Source organism: Triticum aestivum, chromosome 5B (assembly GCF_018294505.1).
Source record: "Triticum aestivum cultivar Chinese Spring chromosome 5B, IWGSC CS RefSeq v2.1, whole genome shotgun sequence".
Taxonomy (NCBI): Eukaryota; Viridiplantae; Streptophyta; class Magnoliopsida; order Poales; family Poaceae; genus Triticum; species Triticum aestivum.
In genome coordinates, this window is record NC_057807.1 from 526,658,409 (window position 1) to 526,674,852 (window position 16,444).

Genomic DNA, 16,444 nt, shown 5'->3' on the forward strand with positions numbered 1-16,444 from the left:
GGCACTCGATAGTAACCCAGTAGTGTCGAGAAAATAAGGGGAAAGTGATGTGCGGTGCCGGGGCCTGGTCTTCGATACCGTTGATCGAGTCCTCAATGATGAAGCAGGGGCAACAAGGACAAGGTGGGGGTCACCGATGGATCACTAACCAACCTATACTAAGCAGTTTAGGATAAGCAGGTAAGGTACAACAGCAGATACAAAAGCAGGCTATGCATCAGAATAGGAGCAATCAATACCAGTAGCAAAATCTAATGCAAGCATGAGAGAATGGAATGGGCGATATCGGGATGATCAAAGGAGGGGCTTGCTGGTTGCTTTGGCAAGGAGGGGTCGTCGTCGACGTAGTCGATCACAGAGGCATCATCGGTCTCGAGGTCTACAGAAAGAAGAGAGGGAAGAAACACTAAATATAAAGCAAACATAGCATCATAAAGCATAACATGGCAACATGCAGTACCAGGTGTGACCAAACGTATGGCTACATGATAAAGGTGAAGGGGAAATTCAACCGGGAATGTTTTCCCGGTTCCGGACCAATGTCAGACAAATGACCGCAGGGGGAATGTTCCATGTTCAAATAGCTAGAGTCATCTGACAGGTAAACAGACCACGTATTCAGATTCGTTGGATTTTTCTGAGCAACTTTCATATATAAAGTTTTTCGATCGAAGCTACGGTTTATTTTCTATGGATTTTTAAAGATTAAAGTAACTTCTGAAATTATTCAAATTAATAGAAATTCATTATGACGCCAGCATTGCGTGGGGATGACGTTAGCAGTCAACAGACTCACTGACCAGGGTCAAACCTGACCTGTGGGTCCAGTGGGACCCACATGTCAGCCTCTGTTAGTCTAACAGGGTTTTAAACTAATCTAGCTGGGTTAATTAACTGGGTGGGGCCCTTCTGTCAGCGAGTGATTAGTGTTTTGATTAATTAATTTAACTAATGAACCGGCTTCTATTTATTTAAAAACGTTAAAAGGACGGGACCCATATGCCAGCGACACGGGGCCAGCCTAGTCAGCAGTTGACCCGGTCAACAAGTCAGCCGGGCCCCAAGGGCCCACGGGCCAGCGACCCAGGGGGTGGCCCTAGCCGGCCAGGTCAGCGGTGGTGCCGGAGCTAGCTCCGGCGACCAAATCCACGGCGGAGGGCACGGCCGTGCGTCAGGATTCGCCGTCCGGCGGCCAAAATGGGCGTGGGCGGGCGTGTTCGAACGGGGAGAGCCCACCGTGTCTTGTGGTGAGGTCGGCCGGAGCTGGAGCTGCTGGAAACGGTGCCGGCGAGGAGCTAAGGCGGCGGCGAGCTACGGGCCTCGTCGGGGACGACGCTACGGAGCAAGGTAGGACGCATGGGGGGGCGTTCGGTCGAGAGCGAGGAGCTGCATCGAACCATGGCGGTGGCCGGGCCGGGGGCGGCCATAGACGGCGCTGGCGTCGAGGTTCGCGGACGCCGGAGTCAGACGCGATGGGAACGGCTATGCTGGCCACGGCTGGACCAACGGATGGTCACTCCGGGTTCCTACGGCGATGCTGAGCACGATGATGTGCTCAAGCGTGGGCTGCGGTAGCTGTGCGTGCGGCGGTGACATGGACGGCGGCGACGACGGTGAGGCGAGCTAGAGCTCGAGATCGAGCTTAGAGGAGAGGGGAAGGAAGCGCAGGCTCACAGTGCTCCTGCAGATGTGCTCAAGCGTGCTCGAGGAGGGCTCGGTGCGGCGGAATCAGCGCCGAAGCCCGTCGGAGCAGAGGAGGAAGACGGTGACGACGTGGGCGCTGCGGTGGCTCCGAGCTCCAACGCGTTGCGCCAGTCGAAGTAGCGGAGGGAGGTGATCCCCGGGGACACAGTGGGACGGCGAGAGGGGCACGATGGTCGTGGCTAGGTCGCAGTCATGGCGATGGTGGCTTTCGAGCGAGGTGGGGAAGGGGATTTGTTGGGAAGAGGGAGGAGAAGTGGATCTAGGAGGGGGGCGTCGAGGGGTAGTGAGGCCAGGGGGGCCAGGGGAGGCAGGGCGTCGCCCTTATCCTTTCCCCGACGGGGACGGCGAGAGGGTTCGGTGGCGAGCAACGAGCGCAGTCGCTGGGTCGGGTGAACAGGGAGGAGGGAGGCGACCGGGGGAGGTGGGCTGCTGGGTTGGGCCGCCCAGATGACTAAGGCCCAGGGAGGTTAGGCGGGGTTGGGGGAGGGGTTCCTTTTCTTCCTCTTTTTGCATTTCTATTTCTTTTCCCTCTTTACAAAAAATGCTTTGCAAATTTTTGGAGCAGCCAAAAGGATTCTGTAAAATGTGGGACTTGGCCACATAATTACAATGCACTAGTTGGCACTGCCAAAAAGGATTGAGAGACTTTTGAAATAGTTTGCCCCTTTTATAATTTAAAAAGGCATTAAATCTATTTGTTTTAGCCACTGTTTAACCAGTTTAGGGCACTTAGACATTTTGCAAAAACGTTGGTTCACCACCAATATTTGTGATGAATTATTTGGCACAAGATGAACATTTTAGATTTCATGTCTGACAAATAAGATTTTTTTTTGACTTTAGATTGGATTTGAATTAGAATTGTGATTTGGATCAAGTGAAGATTAGCAACAGTAACATGATGACGTGGCACCATTAACAGGAGATTACTGTACCATGACACTGGGGGTGATACACCACCCTAAGAGAATCGAGCAGGATTCTCAGAGAAATAATTTAGATGCACCTAGTCCTTCTAAAAAGAAGAAAAAGAAAAACGATAGGACTTTGCATGCTTCTAGTGAACCGGTTATAGACACATCTGAAAATCCATTGTAGCCAGCTTTGTGCTTGCAAAAATCTCGGCGAATAGGTTTCCACACTACTACACCACAACATCGTCTCCGACCTCAACCTTGTTGGGGCCACAGGTGTTGTTACGTGTTGTGCTACAAATTCCCTTAACCAATGATGATAATAGGGAGCAAGTGGTATCCACGGTAGGAGGGTCCGTGCCTCGGTTGCCCTGCCTAGGCCTTGTCAGTGCCAAGCGACATGCTTGAACTACATAAGCAAAGAGTTTATTGTGATTTTTTTAGTTAACAATCAGTAACCATGGACTCGTGCACATGTTTTTTAATTATTTTTATCTGTAATTTTATTTTTGTCCATTATATTTTTTACTCGATCTATATGTGTTTAATATGTTTTTTCCATATTGTAAAAGACGGTAAAACATGAAAGAAACATGCGAAGGGTTCCTAAAAGTTATGAAACTGGCAACATCCGTTTAGATAACAACGGAGTTAAGCTCCGCTGGTAAAATATTAATGTCTAGGGATATATTTAGTAACTGATAGAGAACCACGATTTGTTTGTATTCCGAGCTGTCATTTTTGTTTGGCTTGGACAATGAACAGTGGCAGAAATGAGACGACATTGCTTAAATTATATTATTGACGAGGTGTGTAGCGGCGGGTGGCTCAGGCTCATTCTCTGTTGCTGGTAGTGGCGACTCCCAGATCCAGTTCTGGAGGTCTCTGCTTGCTACAGCAGTCCTGAATGGCTCATGGTGATACGTGTGAGCTGCCAAGCATTCGTGCTTTGGCGCAAACGGTGGTGACGCCCACGGGCACCACTCTCCTCTTGAGGACACTTCGTGGTTCTCCTCTCCATGCCAATTATCCGGGTGAAGACATTTGTCCATTTCGGAGTTGGCAGTTGCGACGCATTGCACTCACCCTCCTGGGGGCGTTGTCATGGAGCTTAGGTGTGGTAGGGTATGGTGTGGCATTGTCTTCAGACCTGCTCATATTTATTTTCGGCGGCATAGTCACGTACGTTTTATGTTGTCCGGTTATACTTCCTCCGTTTCAAAATAGATGACTCAATTTTGTACTAAAGTTAGTACAAAGTTGAGTCATCTATTTTGGAACGGAGGGAGTATCTCTTAGAGGAACCCAATTGCTTGCGATATGGCAGACAACGCACTTCAGCACAAAAACACAGTTGTTAACGCGTAATTAGATTATGCTAGCATCTCCTGCTTTTCCTAGTTCAGGATATCAATAGTCTTTCTTTTGCAAGAACTTGAACTTATGCTGCACTATTTTCTTAGATCTGTGTTTGTATTTCTGTAGATGGTTGGGTTCCATTGTTTGTCGTAGAGCTGGTTCTGTTCTTGAAGGAAACACTCATAGGGTAGGAACAAATCGAGCATGATAATGACAAATCTGTTAGGATTTAATCAGTTACTGTACTTGATTAAAGATTAATCCCTGCATTAATCCCCAATGTGCGGTTGCCATTTTGGCAACCGACACGACGGTTCCTCGCGTCTCTCCGAATAGACGCCTCCGAGAGATTGTGTCTTTCCCCGTTGTGTAAATATGTACTCCATCATGAATAAAGAGGATACTTGAATCATTTGCTTTGTCTCTCGATTTTACATTCAATAAAATCATCTAGCAGTTGGCTGCATGTTGGATGGTCAGAACGACTGTTTAATAAGTTGCAGTGTTTCTTTTGGTGATTATTAAGTTGCAATATTAATGGGAGTTGTAACTTGTATGTCTACTAGCAACTACTCCCACTGTAAACTAATATAAGAGCGTTTAAATTACTAAAATAGTGATCTAAACACTCTTATATTAGTTTACGGAGGGAGTACTAGCTGTGACTATTGGTTGAAGGACACACGAGAGACATGCATGCTTGCATAACGTGCCTTTATAAAAGCAGCATGAGATCCTTTCAAAAAAAAAAAGCAGCATGAGATAGAGCCCCACGCCGGTGTGGGTAGATGAAAGGGACACAAGCTGATGGAGGACATGCACAATGGTGCGCAGCAAAGTAGCTAGTTAGGGTCCATGGAATATTGCTAGCTAGGTAGGATACTAGCATCGGGAGGCAATGGGAACTTGCATGCATATTTGAGTGAACCAATTCGCACAAGAGTTCTGAAAATGTCATCAACGAGGCCGGTGTGGATGGAGAGAAGGAGCTCGAGCTGATCAAGGGTTATCTATGCGCGGACCTGGATGAATTGTGGGGCTCGGCAACGTAGCTAGAAATGTGGGAACTTAGATGCGTAACTTAGAACCACAGGACGGCTCCGTACAATACAGCGAACTTGGGTATGATACGCAGGCAAGGCCAATGATTTAGCGGCAATTTCGGAATTCGATTTGGAATAATGCATGTTGCTTCTCTAATATCCGTTCGAATTAAACACAAGTCTATGTTCTAGTAACTCCGGATCTATGTTGAGAGTCTCCTCTCATGTTCTCCATCGTATCTATCATCACTCCTACGATCTGCGCATGCATCTCCTTCCTGAATTGTTTTCCAGTGAATTATGCGTTTAGGAGGCGACGGGTTACATGAAGGACATCCTTCGGAGGTCTTCGTGGTGGGAATAGTATAGGGAATTCACTGCTCTGTCCTCAACCCCTTGTTCGATTCTGGTAGAGTACCACTCGAAGAATGCAGTACCAACGTTATCCAGTATTGTTCACTCTTGGTCTTGGGTGATTAATTATATTTGAACTAACAGACTGTATAATCTGATGCAGCTGACCAAGCTCCATGTAGGGGACGTCCGATGTGACATAATGCCAGAGCCATGGCTGCGGCCACCAGGAGAGGCCAAATTTGGTGTTTTGACCCTTTTCTCAAATTTATCAGGATCTGACCCCGATTCAATAATATTTCAGGATCTGACCCTTTTCCTACCGCCATAGTCTTTGACGGTAGGGTTACACTGCCTACCGCCATGGTCTACAACGGTAGGATTTAACTGCATCATCACGTCGTTATAACGCTAAAATTACCCTACCACCAAGGTCTTTGACGGTAGTCCGTTATACCATACCGCCGGGCTGATTGGCGGTAGGGTCTGCACTGCCTTTGTGTTTGAGGCGACGAAGTAAACCAATGCCAAAGCGATCTAGACACGTAGCATGCATGTCTTGTCCATTATTCAAAGACATGTCACTCAGTGTGTATGCTTTGCCACGGTGCAATACTCATACTACTAGATGTAGGTTTTTTCCTTTTAGTTTTTACCGTCACTGGAAAGGCTGCTGCGAGCCGAGACATGCGTGCTATCTGTCAGGCGTAAGCCAGGCCGATGCATGCATGCTTTGACGATTGACACAGATTTACATGTACAGTGTCATGGAGGGGCTTTGTTCATCTTTGTTTATTCGAACGGGAGCAGCATGCATGTTTCTTATCCATGCTCTGACATTTCCTCGCGCAAAAAAGGTTGAGCAAGCCTACCGCGGAAGCACATGGCGGTAGGGGATACACAACCTATCGTTAAAGGTCCTGGCGTAGCGTATTTTCTCATGTTAAATAAATGTGATGGCACAATTAAATTCTATCGTCATTGATTTCGGCGGTAGGTTATGTAACCCTACGGCCAAAGACGGTGGTAGTAGAGAAAAGGGTTAGATCCTGAAAATATTTTCGAAACAGGGTTATTTAAGAAAAGGATCAAAACATCAAAGTTGGCCACCAAGAGATCCAGCGGGTTTGGTATCCCCGTTCCTTGACTAGAAGCGCCCCGGAGATACCGACAGAGACGCCGTCAAGGACTGCAACAAAACAAAAAATCGGCGTCTGCACCCGATGTGCTTCGACTGCGAGCACAGGCTGCACGTGCGGACGTGCCGCTTCCCCGAGCCCACCCAGTCGGACATTCGGTCAGTTGACAGAACCGGAAGGGCCCACGAGTATTTCCCGTACCTCGCGAACTGCACCGACCACAATGCCGTACTCGCCGGCGACATGAACTGGGACGACGAGGTCGGCGGCCCCTTCCCCATCCCCGCGGGGTCGGGGTGGATGGACGCCTGGTGCGAGCTGCGGGGCGGTGACGGGTCGGCGGGTAGACCTACGACTCGGTAGCGAACCCGATGCTCCGGGGATTCAAGCAGGGGCAGACGAGGCCGGACATGTTCCTCTGCAAGCTCAGGGACTTCGACCTGGATAGCATCGAGATGGTCGGCACAGAGGCCATTCCAGGCATTACCTACTACGACGGCAACGCGGACGTGCTGCCGGTTCTTTCCAGCCATCGCTTCGGCCTGCTGCTCACCATCTCGCCCAAGCAGGCTTAGTATTAGTTAACGATGACGCGTGTGTGCTGACGTACATGCGTCTTATTGATCACTTGCTAGCTAGCTATATATATATACACATGCCGTCTATTCTACAATCGATGATAGAATAATATTCTGCAATAATCTCGTACTGCCGGTATAAAGATCTGGTACTGCTTCTGCATAACACAACCGTACATCTTTTTCGTAAAGTCGGTACTGCTCTTCTGTACTTGCGTAGTAATTCACTAATAGATTCTAAACCATTAATCGGAATTGCGCAAATGATATACCCTTGGAAAGCTACAAAAAATTCTCAACTTTTTTATATTGTAACTTGCTTCACTTTTTTTTTATTTTTTACTATGAATTTTCAAAAAACAGAAATCATCACAAGCTGAATAAAAAGTGTTTTGACCGAAATTCATTAACCACTTATCGGAATATAGCAAATGATATACCGTTGAAAAGCTACTGAAATTTACAAACATTTTCATGTTTTAAGTTTTTCCAAATTTTGCACAATTTTGGAACAGTTTTGAAAATACTAAAAAACTATTTTTATTAAAAGATGATCATGGATCATTTTTGGATATCGAAATGATGCAAATGATATGGAGTTGGAAAGGTGGTGAAATTCCTATCTTTTTCATGTATGAATTTTTTTCTAAATTTTACATATTTTTTGAGCAGTTTTGAAAGTACCGAGATTCATTCAAAATAGACGAACAATAATTATATATTAATTTTTTCAACAACTTCTCGGAATAGCGCAAATGATATACCGTTGGAAAGCTACTGAAATATACAATCACCTTTTATAAGTTTTTTCAAATTATGCATAGTTTTGAAACAGTTTTGAAAATACTAAATTTTGATCTATTAAAATATGATCATTGATGTTCTCTGGACCTTGGAATGATGCAAATGATATGGCATTGGAAAGGTATTGAAATTTAGCAAATTTTTGTGTTTTAACATTTTTCTAATTCTTCACGGTTTTTGAACAATATTCAAAATACCAAGATTTTTCTTGTTACAAGGAAACATAGTATTGAACTTCTGTGGATTATGAGTTTCTTACTGCCCGACAATAAAGAAGTTTCTGTACTTCTCAAAGTGAATAAATTCTACTGCTCAGATTTATTTTAAAAGAACACAATTTTGCCTTGTACTTCTGTGGAATACGAGTTTCGTACTGCTCTGCAATATTTTTTTGTATTAATCAAATGATTAAATTGTATTGCTCGTAAATTATTTTACATAAGTCAGTTTCCTTCGACATGTATCTTGTACTTATTGGGAATATCAGTTTCGTACTTCTTAATCTTATAGGGTTTGTACATCTCAATTACACAATTTCATTAAGGTTAATTTTGCATTTTATCTGCACTGCTGCTTCTCTTCACTACAGAGAACCTTTTTCGCACTTTCCTAAGCTTGCTAATTTCACAGCTCCAAGTAGCAGCTGCAAAAGATGAGTACCAAATTAGCATAAAGGACACCCTGTACTGCTACTTCAAACTACTCGGTACTTCTCTTAGTGTAACTATGGTACTGCCTCCCTAGCAGGAATAATTCTCAGCAGGTACTTCCTTGTCGCATGCTGTACTGCTCTATACTTCTACCTAAATATTGTATGTACTTCTCATTACTGCTACCTTTGCACTTCCCGTAATTCTCCACTCAGGAGGTCAAAATTTCATTCAATCTCCTCGCCGCCCGCCAGAGTAAAAAGAATGCCACAGAATGCCACGATGAAGAGAAGTATATTTTACCCTCGCACCTCTCGCTGGAGAAGGAGCTCGTGCTTGTCCTCGACGTTGGAACCCGTAATAACCCCGCACCCGTAGAATACGAGTTTCGTACTGCTTTGCAATAATTTCTTTTTGTATTACTCAAAATGATTAAATTGTATTGCTCGTAAATTATTTTACATAAGTTAGTTTTCTTCGACATGTATCTTGTAATGCTTGGGAATATTAGTTTCGTAATTCTTGATCTTATAGGGTTTGTACTTCTCAATTACACAATTTTTATTAAGGCTAGTTTTGCATTTTTATCTGCACTGCTGCTTCAAGATAGTCTGTACTGCTACTCTTCACTACAGAGAACCTTTTTTGCACTTCCCTAAGCTTGCTAATTCCACAGCTCCAAGTAGCAGCTGCAGAAGATGAGTACCAAATTAGCATAAATGACACCCTGTACTGCTACTTCAAACTACTCGGTACTTCTCTCAGTGTAACTATGGTACTGCCTCCCTAGCAGGAATAATTCTCAGCAGGTACTTCCTTCCTTGCATGCTGTACTGCTCTGTACTTCTACCTAAATATTGTATGTGTTGGGGAACGTTGCAGAAAATTAAAAATTTTCCTACGGTAGATCAATCTATGAGTTCATCTAAGCAACGAGTCATGGGAGAGAGATGCATCTACATACCACTTTGTAGATCGTGAGCGGAAGCGTTCAAAAGAACGGGGTTGAGGTAGTCGTTCTCGTCGTGATCCTATCACCGGAGATCCTAGCACCGAACGGACGACACCTCCGCGTTCAACACACATACGGTCAGCGTGACGTCTCCTCCGTCTTGATCTAGCAAGGGGGAAGGAGAGGTTGATGATGATCCAGTAGCACGGCGGCGTGGTGGTGGATGCAGCAGAACTCTGACAGGGCTTCGCCAAGCTGCTGCGGGAGGAGGACGAGGTGTAGCAGGGGGAGGGAGGCGCCAGAACTTCAGGGTGTGGCTGCCCCTCCCTCCCCTCCCTTTATATAGGCCCCAGGGTGGGCGTCGGCCCCTGGAGATCTGATCTCCCAGGGGGGCGGCGGCCAGGGGGGTGGAGTGCCCCCCAAGGCAAGTGGGGCGCCCCCCCACCCTAGGGTTTCAACTCTAGGCGCAGGGGGTGGGCCAAGGGGGGCGCACCAGCCCACTATGGGCTGGTTCCCCTCCCCACTTCAGCCCTTGGGGCCCTCCGGGAAGGTTGGCCCCACCCGGTGGACCCTCGGGACACTTCCGGTGGTCCCGGTACAATACCGGGTGACCCCGAAACTTTCCCGATGGCCGAAACAACACTTCCTATATATAATTCTTTACCTCCGGACCATTCCTGAACTCCTCGTGACGTCCGGGAACTCATCCGGGACTCTGAACAACATTCGGTTTTCTGCATACTCATATTCATACAACCCTAGCGTCATCGAACCTTAAGTCTGTAGACCCTACGGGTTCGGGAGACACGTAGACATGACCGAGACGACTCTCGGGCAATAACCAACAGCGGGATCTGGATACCCATGTTGGCTCCCACGTGCTCCTCGATGATCTCATCGGATGAACCACGATGTCGAGGATTCGAACAACCCCGTATACAATTCCCTTTGTCAATCGGTACGTTACTTGCCCGAGACTCGATCGTCGATATCCCAATACCTCGTTCAGTCTCGTTACCGGCAAGTCACTTTACTCGTACCGTAATGCAGGATCCCGTGACCAAACACTTGGTCACTTTGAGCTCTTTATGATGATGCATTACCGAGTGGGCCCAGAGATACCTCTCTGTCATACGGAGTGACAAATCCCATTCTCGATCCGTGTCAACCCAACAGACACTTTTGGAGATACCTGTAATGCGCCTTTATAGTCACCGAGTTACGTTGTGACGTTTGGTACACCCAAAGCACTCCTACGGTATCCGGGAATTACACGATCTCATGGTCTAAGGAAAAGATACTTGACATTGGAAATGCTCTAGCAAACGAACTACACGATCTTGTGCTATGCTTAGGATTGGGTCTTGTCCATCACATCATTCTCCTAATGATGTGATCCCGTTATCAACGACATCTAATGTCCATAGCCAGGAAACCATGACTATCTGTTGATCAATGAGCTAGTCAACTAGAGGCTTACTAGGGACATATTATGGTCTATTCACACGTGTATTACGATTTCCGGATAATACAGTTATAGCATGAATAAAGACAATTATCATGAACAAGGAAATATAATAATAATCCTTTTATTATTGCCTCTAGGGCATATTTCCAACAGTCTCCCACTTGCACTAGAGTCAATAATCTAGTTACATTATGATGAATCGAACACCCATAGAGTTCTGGTGTTGATCATGTTTTGCTCGCGAAAGAGGTTTAGTCAACGGATCTACAACATTCAGATCCGTATGTACTTTGTAAATATCTATGTCTCCATCTTGAACATTTTCACGGATGGAGTTGAAGCGACGCTTGATGTGCCTGGTCTTCTTGTGAAACTTGGGCTCCTTGGCAAGGGCAATAGCTCCAGTGTTGTCACAGAAGAGTTTGATCGGCCCTGACGCATTGGGTATGACTCCTAGGTCGGTGATGAACTCCTTCACCCAAATTGCTTCATGCGCTGCCTCCGAGGCTGCCATGTACGCTGCATCACATGTAGATCCCGCCACGACGCTCTGCTTGCAGCTACACCAGCTCACTGCTCCACCATTCAACATATACACGTATCCGGTTTGTGACTTAGAGTCATCCAGATCTGTGTCGAAGCTAGCATCGACGTAACCCTTTACGACGAGCTCTTCGTGACCTCCATAAATGAGAAACATGTCCTTTGTCCTTTTCAGGTACTTCAGGATATTCTTGACCGATGTCCAGTGTTCTTGCCGGGATTACTTTGGTACCTTCCTACCAAACTTACGGCAAGGTTTACATCAGGTCTGGTACACAGCATGGCATACATAATAGATCCTATGGCTGAAGCATAGGGGATGACACTCATCTCTTCTTTATCTTTTGCCGTGGTCGGGCATTGAGCCGAGCTCAATCTCACACCTTGCAATACAGGAAAGAACCCTTTCTTGGACTGATCCATTTTGAACTTCTTCAAAATCTTATCAAGGTATGCGCTTTGTGAAAGACCTATGAGGCGTCTCGATCTATCCCTATAGATCTTGATGCCTAATATGTAAGCAGCTTCTCCAAGGTCCTTCATTGAAAAACACTTATTCAAGTAGGCCTTAATGCTGTCCAAAAGTTCTATATCATTTCCCATCAAGAGTATGTCATCTACATATAATATGAGAAATGCTACAGAGCTCCCACTCACTTTCTTGTAAACGCAGGCTTCTCCATAAGTCCGCATAAACCCAAACACTTTGATCATCTCATCAAAGCGAATGTTCCAACTCCGAGATGCTTGCACCGGCCCATAAATGGATCGTTGGAGCTTGCATACTTTGTTAGCATTATTAGGGTCGACAAAACCTTCCGGCTGCGTCATATACAGCTCTTCCTTAAGATGTCCGTTAAGGAATGCCGTTTTGACGTCCATCTGCCATATCTCATAATCATAGTATGTGGCAATTGCTAACATGATTCGGACGGACTTCAGCTTCGCTACGGGAGAGAATGTCTCGTCGTAGTCAATCCCTTGAACTTGTCGATAACCCTTAGTGACAAGTCGAGCTTTATAGATGGTAACATTTCCATCCGCGTCTGTCTTCTTCTTAAAGATCCATTTGTTTTCTATCGCTCGCCGATCATCGGGCAAGTCTGTCAAAGTCCATACTTTGTTTTCATACATGGATTCTATCTCGGATTTCATGGCTTCAAGCCATTTGTTGGAATCTGGGCCCGCCATCGCTTCTTCATAGTTCGAAGGTTCACCGTTGTCTAACAAGATGATTTCCAGGACAGGGTTGCCGTACCACTCTGGTGCGGAACGTGTCCTTGTGGACCTACGAAGTTCAGTAGCAACTTGATCCGAAGTACCTTGATCATCATCATTATTTTCCTCTTCAGTTGGTGCAGGCATCACAGGAACAATTTCCTGCGCAACACTACTTTCCTGTTCAAGAGGTAGTACTTCATCGAGTTCTACTTTCCTCCCACTTACTTCTTTCGAGAGAAACTCTTTTTCCAGAAAGGACCCATTCTTGGCAACAAAGATCTTGCCCTCGGATCTTAAATAGAAGGTATACCCAATGGTTTCCTTAGGGTATCCTATGAAGACGCATTTTTCCGACTTGGGTTCGAGCTTTTCAGGTTGAAGTTTCTTGACATAAGCATCGCATCCCCAAACTTTTAGAAATGACAACTTAGGTTTCTTCCCAAACCATAATTCATACGGTGTCGTCTCAACGGATTTAGACGGTGCCCTATTTAAAGTGAATGTAGCTGTCTCTAGAGCGTATCCCCAAAATGATAGCGGTAAATCGGTAAGTGACATCATAGACCGCACCATATCCAATAGAGTGCGATTACGATGTTCGGACACACCGTTACGCTGAGGTGTTCCAGGCGGCGTGAGTTGTGAAACGATTCCACATTTCCTTAAGTGTGTACCAAATTCGTGACTTAAATATTCTTCTCCACGATCTGATCGTAGGAACTTTATCTTTCGGTCACGTTGATTCTCTACCTCATTCTGAAATTCCATGAACTTTTCAAAGGTCTCAGACTTGTGTTTCATTAAGTAGACATACCCCTATCTACTCAAGTCATCAGTGAGAGTGAGAACATAACGATATTCTCCGCGAGCCTCAACGCTCATTGGACCGCACACATCGGTATGTATGATTTCTAACAAGTTGGTTGCTCGCTCCATTGTTCCGGAGAACGGAGTCTTGGTCATCTTGCCCATGAGGCATGGTTCGCATGTGTCAAATGATTCATAATCGAGAGACTCCAAAAGTCCATCAGCATGGAGCTTCTTCATGCGCTTGACACCAATGTGACCAAGGCGGCAGTGCCACAAGTATGTGGGACTATCGTTATCAACTTTACATCTTTTGGTACTCACACTATGAATATGTGTAATGTTACGCTCGAGATTCATTAAGAATAAACCATTGACCATCGGGGCATGACCATAAAACATATCTCTCATATAAATAGAACAACAATTATTTTCGGATTTAAATGAGTAGCCATCTCGTATCAAACGAGATCCAGATACAATGTTCATGCTCAAACTTGGCACTAAATAACAATTACTGAGGTTTAAAACTAATCCCGTAGGTAAATGTAGAGGTTGCGTGCCGACGGCGATCACATCGACCTTGGAACCATTCCCGACGAACATCGTCACCTCGTCCTTCGCCAGTCTCCGCTTATTCCGCAGCTCCTGCTGTGAGTTACAAATATGAGCAACGGCACCGGTATAAAATACCCAGGAGTTACTACGAGTACTGGTAAGGTACACATCAATTACATGTATATCAAATATACCTTTAGTGTTGCTGGCCTTCTTGTCCGCTAAGTATTTGGGGCAGTTCTGCTTCCAGTGACCCTTCCCTTTGCAATAAAAGCACTCTGTCTCAGGCTTGGGTCCATTCTTTGACTTCTTCTCGGCAACTGGCTTACCGGGCGCGGCAACATCCTTGTCGTCTTTCTTGAAGTTCTTCTTGCCCTTGCCATTCTTGAACTTAGTGGTTTTATTGACCATCAACACTTGATGTTCCTTCTTGATTTCTACCTCTGCTGACTTCAGCTTTGAAAATACTTCAGGAATGGTCTTCACCATCCCATGCATATTGTAGTTCATCACAAAGCTCTTGTAGCTTGTTGGGAGCGACTGAAGGATTCTGTCAATGACCTCCTCGTCCGGGAGGTTAATGTCCAGCTGGGACAGGTGGTTGTGCAACCCAGACATTTTGAGTATGTGCTCACTGACAGAACTATTTTCCTCCATCTTACAACTATAGAACTTGTCGGAGACTTCATATCTCTCGACCCGGGCATGAGCTTGGAAAACTAGTTTCAGCTCCTCGAACATCTCATATGCTCCGTGTTGCTCAAAACGCTTTTGGAGCCCCGGTTCTAAGTTGTAAAGCATTCCGCACTGAACGAGGGAGTAATCATCAGCACGAGACTGCCAAGCATTCATAACGTCTTGGTTCTCTGGAACGGGTGCATCACCTAGCGGTCCTTCTAGGACATATTGTTTCCTGGCAGCTATGAGGATGATCCTCAGGTTCCGGACCCAGTCCCTATAGTTGCTGCCATCATCTTTCAGCTTGGTTTTCTCTAGGAACGCGTTGAAGTTCATGTTGACATGAGCGGCGGCCATTTGATCTGCAAGACATATTTGCAAAGGTTTTAGACTAAGTTCATGATAATTAAGTTCATCTAATCATATTATTACAATGAACTCCCACTCAGATTAGACATCCCTCTAGTCATCTAAGTGTTACACGATCCGAGTCGACTAGGCCGTGTTCGATCATCACGTGAGACGGACTAGTCATCATCGGTGAACATCTCCATGTTGATCGTATCTTCCATACGACTCGTGTTCAACCTTTCGGTCTCTGTGTTCCGAGGCCATGTCTGTACATGCTAGGCTCGTCAAGTTAACCCTAAGTGTTTTGCATGTGTAAAACTGTCTTACACCCGTTGTATGTGAACGTAAGAATCTATCACACCCGATCATCACGTGGTGCTTCGAAACGACGAACTTTAGCAACGGTGCACAGTTAGGGGAGAACACTTCTTGAAATTGTTATAAGGGATCATCTTATTTACTACCGTCGTTCTAAGTAAACAAGATGCATAAACATAATAAACATCACATGCAATTATATAGTAGTGACATGATATGGCCAATATCATATAGCTCCTTTGATCTCCATCTTCGGGGCTCCATGATCATCTTTGTCACCGGCATGACACCATGATCTCCATCATTGTGTCTTCATGAAGTTGTCACGCCAACGACTACTTCTACTTCTATGGCTAACGCGTTTAGCAATAAAGTAAAGTAATTTACATGGCGTTCTTCAATGACACGCAGGTCATACAAAAAATATAGACAACTCCTATGGCTCCTGCCGGTTGTCATACTCATCGACATGCAAGTCGTGATTCCTATTACAAGAACATGATCTCATACATCACAATACATCATTCATCATTCATCACAACTTTTGTTCATATCACATCACAAGACACTTGCTGCAAAAACAAGTTAGACGTCCTCTAATTGTTGTTGCAAGTTTTTACATGGCTTCTATAGGTGATCTAGCAAGAACGTTTTCTTACCTATGTTAAAGCCACAACGTGATTTTGTCAACTTCTATTTACCCTTCATAAGGACCCTTTTCATCGAATCCGCTCCAACTAAAGTGGGAGAGACAGATACCCGCCAGCCACCTTATGCAACTAGTGCATGTCAGTCGGTGGAACCGATCTCACGTAAGCGTACGTGTAAGGTTGGTCCGGGCCGCTTCATCCCACAATACCGCTGAAGCAAGATAAGACTAGTAGCAGCAAGCAAGTTGACAAGATCTACGCCCACAAAAAAATTGCGTTCTACTCGTGCAATAGAGAACTACGCATAGACCTAGCTCATGATGCCACAGTTGGGGAACGTTGCAGAAAATTAA